The following is a 13,938-nucleotide window of genomic DNA, read 5'->3' as shown; positions in this document are numbered from 1 at the left end:
TAGTTCTGGCTTCTTTAACTCTCCTCTTCAATTCCCTATTATGGACAATGTAGCTCTTGGCTCTTTTACACCATTCCCTTACAATCTTTTGCAACTTCCTATTCTTAAGAACCAGTTTATCTATTTCTTTTTGCGATTTAAAATTATGGGCTCTCAGTCTCTCATTTTCTTCTTGATTCTAACTTTCAAGGAGAAGATACTTCTTAATTTATTTATTCAGTCTCCTAATTTTCATATTTTTCTTCATCAGTTTAGCATAATCAACTGTGTTAAATGGTATTTGTCTATTGGCAGAGCAGACATATATTGTATCCACCGTAGGAGTTTCAAATTGAAATGGAGAAATAAATTCTGCTTCTACCTCACGGTTTGAAAATTTAAATGGGGAGACAAAATCTACCTCTATTAAATGGGTCTTAAAATAATACTAGTCAATGGAATCTACCCTCATTTTTCGTTTAGGGGTTTTAAGTTGATAACCAGATTCTACAAAGTCTTCAACTTGATGAGATTGGCTTCTCACCTTATCTGAAGTACCAAGAGTGTCTATCATTTCTTCTTTTTCTCCATGTTCCCAATCCAAATCAATGATTGTTTAAGGTTCTAGGGTTTTGTGAAGGACGCAATAAGGTTGGGAAGATTTTTTCATACTTCGTGTAATCCTCTAATTAGTGGCAAAAGTCTGGGCTTTGAGTGGTTGAGCTACAAGGATCTCTTAACTAGCTTTTCTTCTTCTTGACTTTCCAAGGTACGAGGATAAGACAATGTCTAATTCACCACTTTTTATAATACCCCCTACATCCTTTGTTTCAGGATTAGGCTGAATATTTGATCTTTTAGGAGTTCCTACAAACCCATTTCATTGCAAGAAACCATTCTAGCTATCATTCCTAATACCCAATTCATCCATGATCAAGAATTTAATGAGCCAATGATGATAAAGGCTAACATGAGGATTTTGAGCAGCCCTACGAACCTGTCTACAGGCTGAAATTATCCACCAACATCAAGGGGATCTCCTCGGTGTAGAACCCCAACTAGATTTTGCACCATTTACCTTAGGGATCCCATACGGTATGTAGGTCTGGATGTCATGAAGGTGGTTTGGGTTCGCTTCGGACGGAGGCGGGATATTGACTCAACTAGATGTATGGAATTGAACAAACACAAGGAAATAACTGAAGAATGTCCATAATATGAATACCATAAATAGAAACATTATAACTTGACAACATGAACTTCACTTAAAGCAATTGTTAACAAAGCCTCAAAGAAAATCATAGTGATATACAGAATATGGTAAACATTTTAAAGTAGTTCACAATAGCTAAGCATCAATAAAGATGGGTAAATGCATAGCAACAATAAGATCGTGCTAATATTGACAAAACAGTTAAATAAATACAAGCACAAAGTGAGCATATCATATACCATCTGTATGTTGCAAAGAAATATTCGTAGCACAGGAAGACATATGAGGAAACTATGCATCAAATAACTCTTAGTAACATTTGATCCATTGAGAAACTAATATCCATGGAATCACAATATACAATATTCATCCAATCCAATAGTGGAAAATAACTATTACTCCTTGTATTTATTAGAATAGCACAAGTCCTCTCAAAACAATATGTCCCAAAAATAAGTCCCAAGCTAAATATCCTTTACAGTGTTCCATGAGGGTGTATTTATAAGATGAGGTTGACCTTTGGTCTACCCTTGAATCTTGGACTTCCTCATGACCTTTCAAATACCTCACGACATTTAGACTTACTTATGACTCTTCACATTCTATAACTGTCCTATTCTATCCTAATTTTCTAATTACACAAAATGAGCCAAATCTATCCTATCAACTTGACAATAGAAAGTTCTGGAATGCCTAGGTGGAGATGTACCACTATGTAAGTGTGCCAAATCTTGTACTCAACTACTATGGGGGCGATATGTGGTTGTTCCTCATCATGTCTGTGTAGGCACTTGAGGGGGTCTGGTATGAGGATGATTCGTTTGGTGTTCACTTGATTGGAAAAGGTCACCATATTTGTATACATTATCACTGGTTCAACCATGTACTGTGTGATATTCTCCTTTGTAACCAATAGGTTGTCTGAGCAAGTGGCCTGCCTGTATGTGTCAACAAATGCATGAACTTCTTGTGATATATCTTCCTACTTCCTCACCTGCCCTATTTCCTTGATGGATGGAACTCCATGGTTCTTGATCATTGATTCCAAACCATTTAAAATGTTCCTATATGAAGCCAACAATCTGTCCACATCTTTGGCTAGTTTGTCTCTTGATTGTATCTTGATGCGTAGCTGGACTTTGGCATTTTTCATGGTGATCCAATCCTTCTTCGGGACTACTGTTTGTGCTCTGGGATACTTGGTGGACCACTCATGTATGCTATCCAAAGCTGCAATGGCTTCCTTCAACATAGAAAACCTCTCTTTTTTATTTGTTTGTATGCCCAATATTGGAGCTACCGTATCATGTAGTTTTGACATTTCTTCATAGACCATCTCCATGGATTCACTGAGAGTTTCAGCCTCATCCTTGATTGCGGCTTGTAGTTCTTTTGTACTAGAGTGAATTAAGCGGAGGGTTGCATTTTTTATTCTACCTTCTTTCTTTCTTGTTATGCTTTAATGACCCTCTTCTCTGATGCGTAAAGCCTGTTTTGGAGTTCCACGATTTGTTTGCTCATCCTAGCAACATTGTGTTCCGTTTCGGTCACAAATGTAGTCCCAGCCGAGGCAATAATCTCAGGGTTAACTCTAGTGTTTAGAACAATTTATTTCATTGTGGTCACCAATAGGGGTTATGAAGGGTTTCTGGCACATCACTTTCTCCTCTCCTGCATGATTTTGAAGCTAATCTAATCAAAGGTGATTTTGGTGAGATCCATCACTTCCTCTTCTTATTCTTCAGGAATTCCTAACTCTTTGAGAGGGGGATGTCCTTCAATGAGGGGAGTAGATGGGGGAACATCCAACGGAGGCAACTCAACTTTCTCAGGGTCTTGTTGAGTTGCCTTATTAGTTTCTCCCTGCTCCTTCTTTCTCCTTTCCTCCTCTTCTTTCTTCCTATGCTCTTCCTCTAGCCACTTCTTCTCTTTCTCTTCTTGCTATTCCTTCTTCTTAAGTTCCTCAACTTGCCTGAGCCTTTCTTCCTAGTTCTTCAACTCTTTATCTCACTTCTTCCTCTCTTATTCTTCCTTGGCCCTCTGCTCTTCCTGTTCTTTTAACTGATTTTATTCTAGTTGCTTCTTTCCTTCTTCCTTTTCTTGTCACTTCCTCTTCTCAAGCTGGTCTTGGTCACCTGAATCTTTCGATTGTTTGAGATCTTCCTCTATTTTCCTCTTGATCTGTCGCTTTTTCTTAGCTATGGTTGCATTCCTTTGTTCTAGCATTTCAATATCCTCTCCTACTATGGTGAAGTAAAATTATGAGTGCGGACACAAACAATTCCTCTAGCCCAATAATGGGTCTAGCCACAACCGATACATTCTATGGAAGATTTCCTTAGGTTAGAACCAATGAAGAGGGCTACCTCTTAGTTTGCTTATCCTGTTTGGTGATGACCTTTCTTGCTCGCTTCAGCTATCTCCCGTTTCCTTCTTCGAACACCTGAAACAAGTAAACAACAACAAACTACAACCTTGATAATAGACAAATTGTAATTCAACCTACTTAACAGTCAAGAAGCATTAAGCCATAAACATTTAAGATGACACATTATGTAGGAAATCAATCGATAGTTTCATATATATTGAATCAAGAAGAGATTACAACCATTGCCTTGATTTTGTTGTTCTCCTCTGACAAAACCAGGTTCCCACACACTTCCTTTAGCATTCCATGTTGGCCTCAACAATGATAGTTTTAAGGCTCTTCCATTTAGGCTTCACACTAAACCAAATTCACACTTCTCCCTCACACACAATTAGAGAGCTACAACTATGGATAGCTTTTTGTTTACTCCAAACTTAATTAGCACTAGCACACCAACATTAACACTCGCTTGTGCTTGGGGAAAATGGAGGTTTATATAGCATGAATGGATGGGAGATGGTTCCTCTTCTCATGGGAGAAGGTCTTATCTCTTGAGGTAGTTCCATATTTATAGGGGAAAGGAGCCCAAACTAACATCCTCGACTCCATTCGGCCCAACCATTTACTAGACTTCCGTTACGAAGCTTCCAGAGCTGGAAGCTTTGGCTCCTTATTTAAAAAAAATTCCAAAAGAGGATCGATGTTATTGAAACAAAGCTTAGTTGCTCCAGTCGGTGCTAGGGACAGTGTTAATCCTTCCATATCGGCATGAGGAGGAAAAAGGTCATTAGCACCAGTCTTGTAAACTGGGAAAAACAAAAGATTTGTGGGAAATGGTGCAAAAGGGAATTGTTTTGCTCATGAAGAGGGACTCCAAGATCAAGGAACGGGTAGTCCAGGGACAGTGACAAACTTCTGTGTAACAGATGACCCCTAAAGCATGAAGGCCAAACTAGAGTGAGGGATGAAATGCTTTATGAATTAGTGTGGGGAACCAGAGTCTACTATCGGAAAACCTGCACGCAAGTATAGATACATATACATAACTGAAAACACTGTCAAATGATATATGAATCATGGTATGGATGCAACCATCCAAAGAAAGATCATGCAAATGGATCTAGGTATGGGCGCAACCATCCGATAAAGAGGACCATATCAAAACCAAGGTATGGTCGTAGCCATCCAATAATGAGAAGGATCACATATGACAACTCATGGTATGGTCGTATCCACCCATCTAAAAGAGACATGTATATCAACATGATCATGTCACATCGCCTTGAAACTTGGACTTTTGTAATCTAAGCCCAAGGTCTTGTGCTCCAAAACAACCTAATGAAAGTACAAACTCTAACATGTGAATAGATGTGTTGACGTCAAACATGCTAGAAAATCGCTTGATTACCAACCGATGATGTAAACTATTAACAAGCGCGAGAGAAACCACCAATAACGACAAAGGTCCTCAAGGTACTATTAGCACAATTCACGGAATGTGAATAAAGGAACTATAGTCAAACACCCGTGAAATCACCCGATCAAAAGCCAATGATGTGAAATTGTCATCGAGTGCAAAGAACTTGCCATTATGGCATGCAAGATCTAAGGTACTAGAAGGGAGTCTCTCGGTCAAATTCTTGGATAATGAGCTGAAGTCGATAGGAAGAAACCGTGTCAAAGGAGGTCCATAATGTATCCCACATCATCGACACGAGACAAAGGGATGCAAAATGATTTTGGATGATACAGAGAATCAGGGGAAGTGTAACTGCAGAAGGAAAACTCTTGAACATATCGGTGACACAACTAGATGTTTGGTAGCTTTTGGATCCATAGGATTGGTGGTCATGATGACGTGGCAGAGATAAAATGGAAGACAAAAATGAACGGCCCAACCCAGGAAGGTCAACGATAAAAAGGAGGATATCCCATCCCGAAATGAAGCAGAAAGTGTCATGTTCAAGAGTAAGCTACCGACACAACTGATTAGATTTCAGAATTTTCCCCACCATTCCTCGGAGGTACCCCAATTATTTTTAATTGCAAGCTTGAAGGGGATAGCATATGCTTGCACTATAAGTTCATCCTTAGGATGAATCCGACCTAGTAAGTTTAACGAGCCCTAGGAAGGAGAAGCTCATGTTCGTCATGGTGACGAATCTGATGTCGTTTGATTACTTTAATGAGTTTGACAAAGGTGTAACTCAGTATCTTCTTCATGTTTAGAGAATTTGAAAAAGACATGGAAAAGAAAACTCCACATGGTCCATTTTCGTACATTTGTGTCTCTCGAGCCCGAAAAGGTAGAAAATAATACTTGAGAAAACTGCTTGACCATTTCAGTCAAGGAGTACCTTTTTCATAAATAGTGCATCCCATCCCAAAAAGTGCTAAACGTATACTGGGCGCACGACACTTCGCATCTGTTAACGGTTCGAAACGATAAGGGCTCGACTATCTTTTTGTGTTTAAAGGGTCAGAAAAGAGCTTGAAATCAGACCCCCCATTTTATTCTCTTTTATGAGTCAAAAGGGAAAAATACTTGGCAATCTTTTCATTTGAGTTTTAAGAGTCGAGAAAAGAGCTGAAACGTGACTTGGAATCATCGTCGAACATCCATCACCTGTCGTTGTGCAAAAAGGTAAAGTGCATTATCCAATTCTTGAGGAAAAATAGGTCAAAATATTTACAAAACCTAATATTTCATGAAAAACTGAATAAAAGGGAGGAAAAGTAAATATTTTTTACCATTTATCATTTTACCTTGCTTTGAAAAAGCTTTTCACCCACTTTTGCCCTAATCGTTCCGGAGCAGATTGCGGGAGATTTGGGAGGTCATTTTTTGAGCCGCTAGTTGCAGGTAAGAGCCAAAGCCCTAAGCTCCATTTCCATACCATTTATTCCTGTTTTCATCCATTTTTTGGATTTTTGAGGGAGGTTTTGTAAAAAAAAATCACCCTCGGTTGGCGTGAGTTCTGGGCACAGAATCACGCCGACCGAGGGTGATTAAAATGCCCTATCGCATCGTCGGCGCAACTGTTTTTAAAACAAGCGTGTTGGCACTGTGAACAAGAAAAAATAAGTTTCCTCTCAAAACCACCATTGGAATCCAAATTTTATTGGCAAAAAATGATTATTGACTTGAATATATGGTTTTTGTAGGAAAGAATCGTCGAAAATGGTAGACTGGAAAGAACGTGAGCACAAAGATGTGGACACCTAGGCACTGAATGATCCAAATTGCCTAAATGCTTTGAGGAACTGTGGGCTCCTTAAGTTCTTTCTCACACCAGGGATGCGGGCCCAACCTGAGCTACTTCGATACCTGATTAGTCTCTGGGACATAAATCAGGAAATATTCATCATTGGTGACCAGGAGCTGGAGTTAGAAACTTCAAACATATATTTCATCACAGGACTGTCCCGGAGAGGGGAACCAGTCAACCTATATGGGTCACGACCGATTGGGGCAAGCATATCCATGCTACTTGCCGAACATTGCCCTGAAGCCCTCAAATCCAAGAGCGACAAGATTGAGATTGCCACCATGCGAGATCTGACACTGAGAGTGCTACTATTGACTATCAATAAAGTGGTGGGGTCCCAAGCAGTGCATGAGACTAACAAGTCAAAATTTCTATATGCCATCGATTATACAACATCGACGATCTTCAATTGGGTGGAAGCCATGAAGATCAACATAAAACACTAGCTGACAAAAGCTAAGGCGAGGAATCTGAAGCAATTTTGCTTCGGATCCATACTAGTGACCTTTTTCTTGGAACGGGTGCCATTGTTCCAGTACCAGCTGATTGAGGTAGATCCTCTGATGCCACGAGACCCACAGATGGCTCATTGGAGTTGTTTGATGCCTAGGATCACTGGGGGCCAGCATATGTCTTATAGGAATGCCTTCTTTTCATGGCTACGATGACAACCGATCATTGTGGAGGATTGGCCATATAGTGGTACTGACTTCTGTGGAGATCCGAACATGTCGCTGCCAGATGGGGAGAATTTCGACAACAAAGGTAAAAAATCAATTTTTTAATTTTTTAATTTTGTGATTTTTTAGATTGTTTTATATATATATGTTTCTAACATTTTGTTTTGTCAATGCAGATGTTGGACCAGAGCATCCTGCCGGGATGTCCCCGATAGCCAAGTGTGTCACTCGCCAGTTTGATGTCGCTCCTTATCAGGAGGGGAGTGACAACAAGGAGGAGATCACAAGGAACCTTGAGGGGTTGAATCGTGGTATCCCAGAGTATGCTCAGGTGGGAGACATTCCTCTCCAGTACCAAAGACACATGGTGGGAGTATTGGACCGGATCTGCTGATTGCTGACTCGTGTTGCACGAGCATTTTCTTGCTACCACGATCACCATGCTGATTAGTTCCTAGGTCCAGCATGTTACATTTTTTAGGCCTACGTACCACGAATATATGAGGCCTGCGAGCCGCCGATGTTATTTGAACACACATATTCTTTTTTGTGGTTTTGATGTAGCAAACATTATCACCATATATATATATATATATATATATATATATATATATATGTTGTATTTCCTTGCTTACTATGGTACAAATTATTTGTTTTGGCTTTTCACATGTTTCGTAAATGTCTATCCAACACATAATTAGCTAATGCATTTGTCAATATATTCATGCATCTAGGAATATGATGATATGTAATGTAATCAAAATGCCTTTCCAGTAGATGAATACATAGATACATTCTCAATATTTGAGGGTTTTTTATGGAATAGTGCCTGTTGAATTGAAGGACAACAAGCTGTGAATCTAGGTTAAAAACCAACTCTCGAATGTCAAGAGCAATGGCTTCTAACAACAGTTCAATGACTGCACTGTATTCAAAAATGTTATTAGTTGTGCGACCTAAACAAATACCTTGAAGATCAGTCAAATCACTGTGAGGGTCATAAATGCCCATGCCGCGGAGGATAGATTCTGGGTACTATGACAAGCACCATCAACGAAACCAATGTGAGGAGTCATAGACATCTACAAAGCAGGGAAAACATAGTAAATAGGAAAGTTGCTTGAAAACTAACACACCAAACCACACTGCACAAAAATGAATGACACACTAATGTCACAAGTAACCATGCAAGATGACCTAATCATAGTACTTTTTTAGAGAGTCCATGCTCAGACTCGGGTAATCAATCAACACAAATGAACACCAAAGTTTTACTGTTGTCATGATGAGTAAGCATCGACTCAGCCAAATAATAGAGGAGACCTCATATAAGGCTTTTCCCCCATGCCCCTTGGGCGAGGGAGGGTTACGAGGCCGATGGAAACCCTATTGCAATAATGGGAAATTGGTTAAAAATTGGGGAGGGAAAAGAAACCTGAATCCATGAGGGGATAAAGGGGCCCTCAGTTGAAAGATCGTGACTATGGTAGGAGAAACTAACATGTCAACAAGCAGTAGAGAAGAGAACTACGAAGGACACATAGCCATGACTACCGGGCTAGGCAGGAATGAGGAACGAATGATGGGTATTGTTCCAAGGTGGTTCCTCGAGAGGCATTACTTCCATGATACTTTCGTCACCAAGAAAAGTCTCTGCTAAGGGATTGGTAGATTCTGAAGCACCAAGCCATGGGGATTGAGAATACGTATCGAGAGAAGTCCTCGAAATAGGAGAAATAGAGGATACAGAACTTGAGGCTGAAACAATATCCACGTAATTAATTTCACCAGGGCTAAGTGGCATAATCTTGCCCCAGGTATCACCAAGATCTAGTGAAGGTATGATCCAAGGATCAGATTTGACCAAGATCATGTTGACAAAGGCAACATGAGGAGGTAGGAGCAGAAAAATTCCCATCAAGGAAGAATATTTGAAAATACTTGCTCCCACAATCTCATAAGGAACATTGCCATCCGAGGAGGAAGAGGCAAAGAAGGATAGCTGGTCAACAGTGACGATCTTCCTGTGATGGGGAAGACGAATCACGTAGAATAGGGTGGAGGCTACAACATGCATGGCATGGGTCCAGCTCCATCCGAGTAGAAGATTATAATTGAGATTAGCGTCAACAATATCTACCTCGAATTGTACTATCATTCCCTCCAAAGTAATGGCAAGGTTAGGTAAGACATTGAAGGGTCGCAAATCGCGCCCATCGAAAGCTTCCAAAGTGTTTAGGGATTGGTTCAAAGTAGGACAACCAATGGCCTTCCAGTAGACGATCAACATGATGCAGGTAGAAGCACCTTCATCGATGACAGTCCTATGAATGGTTTTCTCATTGATGATTACCTGAATGTGAAAGGAAATTTGATGAGGCAGGCATGGAATGTGGTTCTCTAGATCAAAACATATAAAATTGGAGTCAGTAGGATCAATACCCCCAATAGCTGACAACAAATATTTTTGCTGAGACAGACAACTTTGGAGCACCTCGAGAGCCGACATAGCTAACGACGCCTGAGCCAAATACTCAACAATATTATAGTGCTAAACGGCTCAAGCGTTGGGATTGTGCGAGGATTTCCTTAGCACACCTCGAGAGGGTGTCCAAATAGCGGAATGTAGGTTAGGGCGCTCAATATGAACAGGGCCAAAACTCGGGGTAGAAGAAGGGGTGGCCTTTTTCTCTTTCCCGGCTATTGGAGCAGGAGTTTGGTAATATTTTGATCTAGTAGCCACATTAATAGGCGTACTCATCATGAACACTTGAGATCCCGAGGAATCAAATGATTGAGGTTGGTCTACCATTTGAGTCTGCTCCGACGGGAATGGCTCTTTCAGGACAGCTGGGGTACCTTTGAAAAAACGACTAACTTGGGACCATCAGGGACAATCCTTGGTATCGTGATCCTCCTCGTAAATGAGGCACGGATACTTAGGCTTCTGTTGTGAAGAATCACCAGTAGACGACTTAGGAGGACCTTGTTTTTGGGGCATCAACTTTACCATTGCCTTTTCCTTTCTTCTTAACTTTCGAGGATTTGTTCGCTATGGTAGACTGGATAGTGTGGACCTCTGAGGTTGTACCAAGGCCAGATTGATTCTGGGAGGAACTATTGGAAGCACTGTTTGAGACCGACTTTTGTTTGGAAGAATATTTAGCAGGGGTCTGAGACACTGAACCAATTACTCCATCAACAGGAGGTATAGCCTGTGACTTCGATGCTGTGGGATTGGATGATGGCCACAGAGCCTCAAGTAATAATTCATACAAAGTGCCAGGCTGAGAATAAAAAAGATCTAAGTACTGGGCATGAGCAATGGCTTTTTATTCGGTAATGCATCCACCCATAGCTATATTGCAAACAATTGGAGCGACGAATGACTTGGTAAACCATTCGGTGAGCAACTGATCAACAATCTTGAATTTGATCAGGCGACGTCTATGTCTCCATTCATGGATGTGATTGGAGATGTGTGTCACAGTATCTTGCTTAAGTAATGTGAGAAAATAGGTGCCAGTTTCATAGTGAACCAACAACTGGAAGTGCGTGAGGAAAGCCATGGCTAAAGAGTTGAAGTCATGATAAGTACTTTGAGGAAGCTCTATGTACCACTTGGCTGCAACACCTGTGAGGGTTCATTGGAAAAGATGGTTATGAATAGAATCATCAACGTAAGAATTTGAAGAACACTAGAGGTGATATGTCATCACATTATCTTGAGGATCTTCTTTTTCTTTCCTGTTGAACTTAGGAAAATCACTCAGGATCTTGGACGAAACCGGAGGCCAGTATTACGAAAATGAAGAATTGGATCATTCGTGAGGCGAGACACATCTGGAAACTCTAGTGTGGCCAAGAATAGAAATTGAGTATTAAAAGGCATTTGAGGTCGATTAACAGGTCCAACCAGAAGAGCCCATCCCTGTTGGTAAGGATTTTGGCCCCATAGTGGGGGATTTTGGCCATATGGCATTTGATTCTTCCCCCATTGTGGGTTACCTTAGAGTATTTTGACCTTGAACGCCTTATATTTGTCTGGTCATAGGTTATTGATAAGCAACGTACGGGTTAAGAGGCTGTTGAGCCTGTTGACCTTGGACATATGGATACTGTACCTGCTGCCCTTGGGCAAAAGGATTCTATACCTATTGACCTATGACATTAGGATTTTGAGCTTGATGCTGCAGGACTTGACCTTGGCCTTGTCCTTACAAGGGTTTACCCTACGAAGACATAGGCTGGGAGGTTTGCGGAGCATACTGCATGGTTTGCTGCAATGGTTGCGAGGGTTGCCCCTACGATTGTTGCAGTTGACCTTGCTGCGATATCATCTTCAATTGCTATTGCATGGTTGGTGTTGAGCTTTGAAATTACTCCTCTCCTACACATTTTCCCAGACTTTTTCCCCTCACCAGTAATCCATAAGCTATCAGAGATCATTGCATATTGATTCTAAAAGAGCATTTAAGTGGTTTTCTAACTATGTTTTTATGTTTGCTGTTTGACTTAGATTTTGCTCATTAGCTGCGGAATGCAACCACTTTCCACAGCTAATTCAACTTTCTGCAGCTGTTTTTGTTAAACTCCAGGTTGCAGGTGACATAAGGAAAAACGGGACACGTGGGCAGATCAAGAATGACCTGGACATGGATTAGGTCCTATTGGTTCAGCCGAATTCATTAAGGAAAGCTGTGGTCAACGATGGTCAAGCGGTGGTCAAACAGAGGAGTCCTACAGCAACAGGACTCCGTTTTCAAGCACGTGAAGGATTCGTGGCCGTTCCTAGATCCCTGGGGTCATGTTGATAGTTGTAGACTGCCCCACGATGTGAATCCAACAGCCACTTTTGATAGATTGAATAATCTCGGCAACCATTATGCTAAATTCATGGACGCTGCCTTTTACGTGTCCTCTGTTGACGTAGTTTCACAGGAAAACAGTTTTAAAACTTTTGTTATAAATAACGCGTTTCCAAATGCATAGAGTTAGTCTTTGTTGATGTAATTTCGCTATTAAAGTTTATTGTGCCGTGACACTAGTCCCACTGTGGTAACGAGAGGATTATTCCTCTTTTTTTCATTATAAATAAGACTCTATTTTTATATGACTGCGTGAGCACAATTTTGGACTGATAGACTGTTGACCAAGGCCATGCAGAGCGCCCCTGCACGCTGAGGTTTTGTTTTCTTATTGCTGTACAGTTTTTATGTATTGTTTCCTTATTTCCATTGCACATGTTTCATAAGTTATCCACCTGTGTATATATTTCATCTGTTATGGTATTAACATTTCATTCCTGTTTATGATTTAACAAGCTTTGTATATTGTTGTTAACGCTGATCAGTGTGTGTATGTTTCAGGATAGAGTAGGCCCGAGCATTTTCATATAATTTTCGCAATAACTAGTGACATGGGATTAGCCTCTCTGCTGACTTTGCTTTTCTTAGTTTTTTTAATTCCAGTTCTGTTTTGTTGATTTCAGTCTTATTCACTTGCTTTGTTAGTTAGTTTAGATATCAACTTGCTCATATCATTGATGATTATCTCCGAAAGCCATAGCTTAGACTACCTAGCGAGGTATCGGATTATGAATGATGTGATTTGATTTTAGTTTTACTTTTCTGCAATTAGACATCAAATTGCTCATATCATTGACGTTATCTCCGAAAGCCATAGCTTAGACTACCTGACGAGGTATCAGACTATGAATGATGTGATTTGATTTTAGTTTTACTTTTCTACAATTAGACATCAACTTGCTCATATCATTGACGTTATCTCCGAAAGCCATAGCTTAGACTACATGGCGAGGTATCAGACTATGAATGATGTGATTTGATTTTAGTTTTACTTTTCTGCAATTAGACATCAACTTGCTCATATCATTGACGTTATCTCCAAAAGCCATAGCTTAGACTACCTGGTGAGGTATTGGACTATGAATGATGTGAATTGATTTTACTTTTACTAGATTGCAATTTTTTTGATTTATTTGAGTGTAGTAGCTTAATTCATTTTCTGTATTTAGAAGGCAACAGAGATAATGGTTTCATGATCAGTAGTTCATTATTTGCTTGATTTGAATAGCAGCACATTTTTATTCTTGTTCAAGTATTAATTTCATCACTAGTATGTTCTAAGACCCTCTGAAGTGTTAAGTTCTGGAAATCATTATAGAGGACATAATTGCCTTAAAATCTATATCCATACTTGCCTTCTAAAGTATTCTTAAAACTCAGGAATAGGATTTCCATTCATATTAGGAGATAAACGAAGATAAAAACCCCCAAAACAAAATAAAAATTGAAAACGACAAAAAGGTAAGAAAGAGGCTGTCTTGCACATATAGTGCACCACACTTCATCAGTCTACGACTCTCGGATTGATAATTAATGTAGCAATTTAGGACACACTAAATTG

Source organism: Pinus tabuliformis, chromosome 7, assembly GCF_031772625.1.
Source record: "Pinus tabuliformis cultivar Carrire ecotype Pingquan chromosome 7, CPIR1, whole genome shotgun sequence".
Taxonomy (NCBI): Eukaryota; Viridiplantae; Streptophyta; class Pinopsida; order Pinales; family Pinaceae; genus Pinus; species Pinus tabuliformis.
This window is presented reverse-complemented; position numbering follows the sequence as displayed.